Here is an 8617-nt window from a genome sequence, read left to right on the forward strand (position 1 = left end):
CACTTATTTTATTCATTGAACAATGTGTATCTTTACAAAACAACGAGACTCTGGAAGAATTAGGACACTAATCCCAACAGAAAGTACATTGCAAGGATAAAGAATCAATAAAAAAGGAAGGAAAAGTCAAATACACTAAATTGAACTGAGATGACAAATGACAATTCTACCTTGTTCCAGTGTTACAACGCTCTTCATAAGCCTAAGTCCAACGCTCATTTGACATTGTAAAGCAGTAGTATCAGATATAGGGCAGCGTTGCAACGCTACCCCAAGCGTCACAACGCCATCTAACACTTGAACTCCAATGCTGAGGGACAGAATGCCCAGCGTTGCAACGTTGTTCTCAAGTGTTGCAACGCCATGAAGATTGATGGAAATTCGATGTTGTAGCGCAGTGCAACCGAGTGTTAGAGGGAGTGTTGCAACGCCTCATTGACGCCCTCCAATTTACGTCATAGCATTGCAATGCTATTTCAAAGCGTTTGGATGCTAAAAGAAGCCTATAAATAGGAAGCTCAAGTCCAGCCCTTAAGACACCTCATACACATTGCAATACAACTCCGAATAGAGACAAACATAAGGGATTAGTTTGGTTTTGGGAGCCATTGAAGTCAAATTACGGAGAAATTGTCGCCGTAGTTAGCCTCGATTCTCTTTCAATCATTGTAATTTCGATATTGACATGCCTTTTAGAGACTAGGTAATTTTCTTTGGATAGTTTGTATGTCTTGATTCTTGAAGGTTACTAGTTTAATTTATTCAATTATTGTAAACCCTTTTGGTGGATTTGTTTTAATATTCATAGAGTTTCGATGAATTTTTCTGAAAAATTAATTTGTTGAAACTCTTGTTTGCTAAATCATTCTAGCCTATGCATTATTGATTGATTAAGTTGCATGTATTAGGATCGCATGTTTAGGGTCTAAACTTTTTTTTGCCAGACTCATGTATGCCTTAGTATAATATTTCCCAAATAAATCATGCCATAACATATGGCTTTCTACTTGTAGTATGTCTCAACAATTGAATCTTTTTCTTAATGCTTTTCAGTTTTAACTTGTATGTTGCTAAGAAGGAAAAGTTTTAAATTAAATTAGGGCTGGTTTGGATGTTTTTCAAAATTGGCTAATTGGGCTATTAGAACTTCCAATAGGTTGAGGGGTTCACATATTTGGAAAAATTAATTAGTGTCTAACGACAAGAAATAAAAAGCATACAAACTAATCCCAAGGTTTTTTTCCCCTCAATTTGATTCAACGATTTTATGTGCTAATTCTTGCTTTTCTCTGTTTTTCTGTCAATTTACTTTATAAAAAGAACAAAACCATCAAAACCCATTTTTAAATGGAATTCATAAATTGTCCTAAGTTGATTCAACAGTCACTTTTTGGATTCAACCCCCAACTTACCACTTTACTTCTTCTGTTGTACAAGTCTTGGATTGGTGAAAACAAATTACCTTTGCTCGAACCGGGGGCAGTTACGACAACGCCAATCCCAGATTCTAAACAAATTGGTGTCGTTGTCAGGGAAGCCATTGGCGTTTCGTTACTTAAATTTCTAGTTAGAGTATTCTTTTGCTTTTGATTTGTTTTCCTTGTTGTGTTAGTGTTTTAAGCATGGACAAATATCACCAACAAGGATGGGGACAATGGAGTGGAGCATCTTGACTTAGTGGGGAGGTTCGTGACCTTCAAGGTCAACTTGCTGAGTCAACTTCTTTGGTTTGTCAGTTGGTTGTAGGTAATCCATAGCAGGTTCAAGCATGTAGAACTAATAACCCTAAGCAAGCATGCCCAAGTCTGCAGTGGAGCCCTATACCACAAGACTACTCCATGGGAGGGTATCCTTGTTATATGGATGACGATTTTCATCGGCCTAGATAGGAGAGTCCTATGGCTATGGAAACCTAGGTTGGGACCACTTGCACTATGATTCACACCCTACCATATCTGACAAGACAATGGATGCTCAACCTGCCGACTCAGGTATGTCATTAGAAGATGTGATTAAACAACTTGCTATTAACAATATTATTTTTGAGCAGGAGATCCGCGACCTCCAGGAGAGCTTTAGTCTTTAGACTGAAGTTGGAGCTGATCTTCAAAGTTTGAGAGACTCGGTCATTCAATCTTCTTATTCAGTTGAAAGAGGATGCTAACCCTTGCTACACACATCTTGTGACATCACCGAGGTGTGCAACGATGAGGTAATCTATGTCGACATTGAGGATGAGTTGGAGGATAGAATGCCATGTTTAGAACTGGTTAGTGAGGACTATGGAGAATCTGAGCCTAAACCCCTCGATTTCTAGGTGATGGAGTTAGAGTTGGGAATATTTTTTAGTTTTGTTCTTCTTGTTCTCAAGAGTCAGTTGAGTCAAAGTCTTTATTTTCAGTTGAGTCATTCCTTGAGTCTTTTGATTTTTCTTTTTCCCTTTTTTCAAACAAAATTAAAAATCCAAAATTCGATCTGTCTGGTTCTTTTCAAAAGATGAAGAACCTTATAACCTTACTGGGTTATATCAACTCATCCAAGAAGGGACCAGAGAAATACGAGAATTTCTTTGTGCCTTGACAAGGGGATAAGTCACGTCGAGCAATCGACGTTAAAAATTTGTCCTTCCTGGAGGGAGCCAGGTGATAAAAATTTACTGCTTTCTTTCTTTATTTTCTAGATTAGCTTTCTTTTTGTTTTTGTTTTGTAGGGATGATCTAGAGGAGAGGAGCATCTTTTTGAGAGGCGAGCCTACTACCACCACCATCCCATGTGCAACAATATTTTCAGGAGAGGTTTTTTGTTCCCTTGTCTTTATTTTTATTGAGCTATATTTGAGATACATTGGGGACAATGTATTATTTTAAGTTGGGGGTGGGGTACCTATCGGGTAGGTTTTTACTAACTTGGGGTCCTTGAGCACTGTGCTCGAACAATGATTGTGTGCTTTGATTGCCTTGCTTCCTATTTGCTCTGTTGTTATCATGATAGTTTATGGCACACTCTTCCTCTGATAAAATTTGCATGAAAGAACATTCGGACAACATGATCATGAATTTAGCCCTTTTTTTAAAAAAATTTCTTCTCTCTCATGCATCTTTAAGTCATTGTTTTACGAAATTAAAGTTTTGCATGCTTAGAATGGGTTATCTGGTTTGTATTTCTGTTGTTACCCCGAAAGGTCCACCTTTGACTTACGAGTAACTATACTTGTTTTAGAGAAAAATTAGATAAAGTGGATTAAATAAGGCCTAATGTGAATAAAAAACATTAAAAAAAGAAAGAAAAGAAAATTAGTTGCAATTCTAAAGGAAAAAAAATAGAAAAATGAGGCATGTGCTAGAGTGCTTGCAAAAAAAAAAAAAAAAAAAAAAAAGAAAAAAAAAAAGAAAAAAGAAAAAAAATAATGTGTGTGTGCATGGATAGAGGTGAAAAGAGCTACATCCACCGTGTCTAGTTAAGGCCCGTGAGAAAAGAGTGGTAGGTTCCTGGTGGTAGGGTGTGAAAGCTAGCCCTCTGGGTAAAATAAATGCCCTTTATGTTTTTTTTGTGTGTTTAGACACCCTCGTCTTACTGTTGTCCTCTTTTTTTGCAAGTGTGGTATGTTCGAAGTCGATAACCAAACTAGATTAGGGAAAAAACGGGATAAGGACCTTTTAAAACTTTTCCGGGTTGTGCAACCTTAACTAGTAAAAATCTAGGCTCACTCATGCATGAATAGATTGAGAATGATTCTTAAACTTGTGCTCCATCGACTGATCATAATTGATTTTCATCCTTGATTTCAGATTTCATTCGAAATGACTGTTGAGACTGAAGTAACAACATTTTGAATTAAGCTAGTACATCTTTGATTGATTTATATTCTATTTTGTGTGTACCTACCTTGCTTGGGACGAGCAAGAATTAAGTTGGGGGTGTTTGATAGTCTCAAAAAGAGCTATTATTCCTAGCTTAATTCAAGCTCATTATGGGATTTTACATGTTTGTTTTTCTATTTTGTAGGTACCGAGCAATCAAGAGGTAGAATTAATCATTTGGTGAAGAATGAGGTTAATTTAAAGCAATTTGGAGTTTATTTAAGCATCTAGACTTCAAAGGAGTTGAAATTACTAAAATGGCATCGAGTATAACTGAGTATAATCAACAAATGAGTAATCGAGTAAATTGCCATCGAGTAATCAAGCATCGTGGTAAAGGATAATCATGCATCGAGTATTGAGTTCTTGATAGAATGCTCAACATTGCAATGTTTTCCCTAACACTCGTGGCCTTTTATGTCGAGCGTTGCAACGCTGTTTATGGAGTTGCAACACTGCAATGATTTCTATAAATAACTCCCTTCGTCTTTGATAGGATATACTAGCATGCAACGGAAGCAAACAGGATCAATAATCACTCTAATTACATTTAATTTGAGTTCTAAAAGCATGCATTCATAAGAGGGTTTGAAATAAACATACCTTTGATGAAATTTTCCAATTCTAAGCTGCTCTTCACTCCAAATCAGCCCCAAATCGACAGTGAACCTCCAAGAGATCTTCTATACTATTCTCAGCCTTGAATTTGAGTAGTGAAACTCAGATTTAAGTGAATTTGGTAAGTGTATTTATGGGGTTGAAAAGGAAGAAGAAAATGAAGCAGAAACCAACTTTTCAGCTTCCAATTCTCAGTCCATCCAACTTCTCTCAACAAATTGAAGGTGTTTTGTACTTCAGTAGCATGCAAGCAATCTCTAAAACGTCAATGCCAGCAACTCTTCAACAATTGAAGTGGAAATCTGGTGTGATTGTGCATGAAAAACACCTCATTCTTAGAGGTGAAATTAGGAAAAACCTATTTTGTTATTTTTCCATTTTTCAAACTCAAATTTTAATTAATTTCCAAAATAAACTAAAATTTAATTTAATTAATTCATAATTAATTAAATTTAAAATATCAAAATTCAATTTCTCAAATTGAATTGAAATTGAAAAATTAATTAAACATATTTAATTAATTAAATAATAATTTAATATCAAATATTAAATTAATCACACGTCTAATTTTAAACATGAATTCTATTCATGTAATTAATATTTAAACCAATATTTAAATATTAATAACTCTCCAATTTCGTTTAATTTCAGCAAATTAAATGTTAATTATATCAAATATAATTAAGCAAACCCAAATTTGATTTTTGAACTAATTCAAACTCGAAACCCTAATTTCAATTTGAACATTCTCAAATTGAAATTCAATTTGAACAATTCAAATTGATATCATTCAAAATTCTCTCAATTTAATAATTCAAGGTGTTTATGTTTTACGAGCTAGTAGAGGAACCATATGGACCTACAAATCATGAACTCCAATGATTAAGATTAATTGGCTAAACTCTTTAGACTGAATTAATCAGTATTCTTTAACTACTGAGTCACACCACTATAGCTCGATAGTTGAACTCTCCTCACTATAGATATATTTGTGTCCACACAATATAACCATAACTAGTAAGTCGACCCTTCACAGGTTATTCGTAATACCGACTGGGTCAATGTGTTGTTCTACCCTCGATATTATGTCTTGTTTCTTAAGTGCCAACTGATCCTCTAATAAACAATTGGTTTATGATCCAATCACTAAATCAGATCCCTTTGGAGCTAGCAAGAGAGTGGGACCCCTTGTTCAAGACCTTGATACAGTACTTAAGAGAACATTCTTTCTCCTATCCCTAAGTAAGGTAGGCGTAAATTCCATCTTGCACTCTATGTCCCCAGCTATCTACCTGGTCTTACCCCTGAAATGTGAGGCTTATTGAGCCGACGTTGTTGAGCCAACCTTCACCTATGAAAATCTAAGGATAATCCTGAATAAACAGAAGTTCATAATTAGCTAAGGACTAAGATCGAGTTACCTAGGTCATTTAAGTGAAATAGTTAGTCTTAAAAAGTAAATAGTGTAAAAAAAAATAAGAGTGACTTATTTCTTGATCCGATCTTATGCAAACACATTGCATAGGACACTCCCACTCTTCATGTTAATACATGAACGAATCTAGATCACTTCGTTTGTAGTATCCTTACAACAAGTTGTAATAGCTATAGAGTAGGCCGCATCCAATAGTATTACTAGAATAAGGTACCCAACCTTAATCATGTACTATAGACCATTTTGGCCATATATTCGAACCTAATCCATCTTTATATCTCTACTACGACGACTTTAGTTTCAGTTAAACCCATGTACCGATCAGGCTATTGCATAACTCTCCTACTACGACGAGGCATTCTCAACTCTTGAGAATGATGTGAAATATCAATATCATCAACAACTCTTATTGATAGACCTACTCTATCAACAGCTCTTGTTGATGTATTTGTCGTTTCTTTGGACAATTCTTCTATTACTAGCTTACTGTGAGGTTGATGATTCTTCATGTGGTCTTCCTCCAGGAAGGTTGAATTTATCGATACAAATACCTCGTCTTCCTGAGGATCATAAAAGAAACCACCTTTTGTTTCTTTTGGGTAGCCTACAAATAGGCATACTTTTGAACATTGTTCCAACTTTTAAGGATTTTGCACCAACACATGTGTCGGGTAACTCCAAATTCTGAAGTGATGTAAATATCCTCTACGTTCTCTTCAGAGCTCGTAAGGTGTTTCAAAAACACTTTTCGAGGGAACCATGTTCAAAATATATACTTTGTTTTGAACTGTATAACCCCAAAAAGAACTTGGTAACTGAGCATAACTCATCATGAAACGAACCATGTCCAACGAGGTTCTTTTTCTCCTTTCTTCCACACTATTTTGCTGAGGTGTGCCAGGGGCTGTAAGTTGAGACTGGACTCCATATTCTATCAAATAGTTTTGGAATTTCAAGTCTATATATTCACCCCTTAGATCTGCTCGAAGTGTTTTAATCTTCTTACCTAATTGATTTTCAACCTCAACCTTATATTCTTTGAACTTTTCAAATGTTTCAAACTTTTGTTGCATTAGGTAAATATGCCCATATCTTGAATAGTCATTAATGAAGCTGATGAAATATTCATACCCTCCTCTAGCTCTAACATTCATCTAACCACAAAGATCAGAATGTACGAGCTTTAAGGGTTCATTGGCTCTAAGACCTTTTCCAGAAAAAGATCTTGTAGTCATTTTACCCTCAAGACAGGATTCACAAGGCAGTAATGAACTATCTTCTAACTTATTTAGATGACTGTTCTTAACCATTCTCTCAATTCTGTTGAAATTTATGTGACCCAGTCTCAGATGCCAAAGATAGGCATTTGGAGAAACTGACATTTTCTTATGAGTTTTAGCTGTTTTAAACATCTCTATGTTTAAAACGGCCTTTACCTTAGTTGGTTTTAACAAATACAAGTTATTTTCAAATTTTGCAGAACAAATTTTAATATTTTTCAAACTAATAAACACTTCATTATTTTTTAAAGAAAATTTATAATTTTGTTCCAACAAACAAGAGACATATATCATACTCCTTTTCATCAAAGGAATGTAATAAACATTTTAAAGAAAAATGTATGTATCTCCTATAAATAACTTCATATCTCTCACTGCTTTAGCTTAAACAGCCTCCCTAGTCCCTACCTTAAAGATTGTTTTGCCTTCTATCAACTGTCTCTAGGAACTTGTTTCTTGTGAAAAAGTACAAACATGATTAGCGACACCTGAATCAATTATTTAGTTTTTATCGTTTTCCACTAAACATGCTTCGATAACAAGTAAATCATATTCATCTTGTTTTTCGAATTTTGCATTCTCATCTATATAGTTCAAAACTTTAGATGAATTGGGAGATCGAGGACAATCCTCTGTTATAACCTTTTTAGAACCATTAATCGCTAGTAATTTGTATGTCGATTTGATTTTACTGTTAACTAATTCAGAAGTGAGTATTTTAGAAGAATTCGACATGCTGAAAATTTGAAACAAATTCTTATTACCAAATTGCAACTAAATCCAAAGTCAAATTTTTAGCAAAACAAATAATAATGTACCCCCAACCATTATTTATTTGCAACGATACTAAAGTGAGTCAGAATACGTGCTATAAAGGGGCAGTCAGATACTCCTTCACTAAAGCAAACAATTTTGACCAAACAATATCTCCAGAATAACTCTTATTTCTATAGCCATTTAGTTACCAATTTTTGTCAAAAATTACTAACACTTTAGTAATTCTGTAAGAATAACCCTCAATTTTCAGACGTTAGAGGTCAGCCCTAACTATTCCACTGAACTGGAGAGTGAAGGTTTGGAATGGACCTAAGAAATCCTATCTATTTCTAGAGTTTGAGTTGTTCTGAATCCTATGTTACAACCCTCCGGGGATAGCCATCGCTAAAAGACTAGCAAATACCACCTAAAGCAAACCAACAGGCGTAACATAGGAATCTCACGGTCCAAACTAACGGAAGAGACCGCAGGATATGTTGAAAAATATCCTTCACCCACTTACTATGAACTACTTTCCCTATTGACCTTGCTCTTGACCCATACAAACACTTTTCGAATGAAGCAGTCGAGGTATAATCGACACAAAACGTTGTATGGATCTCACGGTGTGAATTTTGTGGGGACGTGAAAATTGAAATCAAATGTAT

The sequence above is a fragment of the Benincasa hispida genome, chromosome 12, assembly GCF_027475165.1.
Source record: "Benincasa hispida cultivar pf3 chromosome 12, pf3_genome.v1.1, whole genome shotgun sequence".
In the NCBI taxonomy this organism is placed as follows: Eukaryota; Viridiplantae; Streptophyta; class Magnoliopsida; order Cucurbitales; family Cucurbitaceae; genus Benincasa; species Benincasa hispida.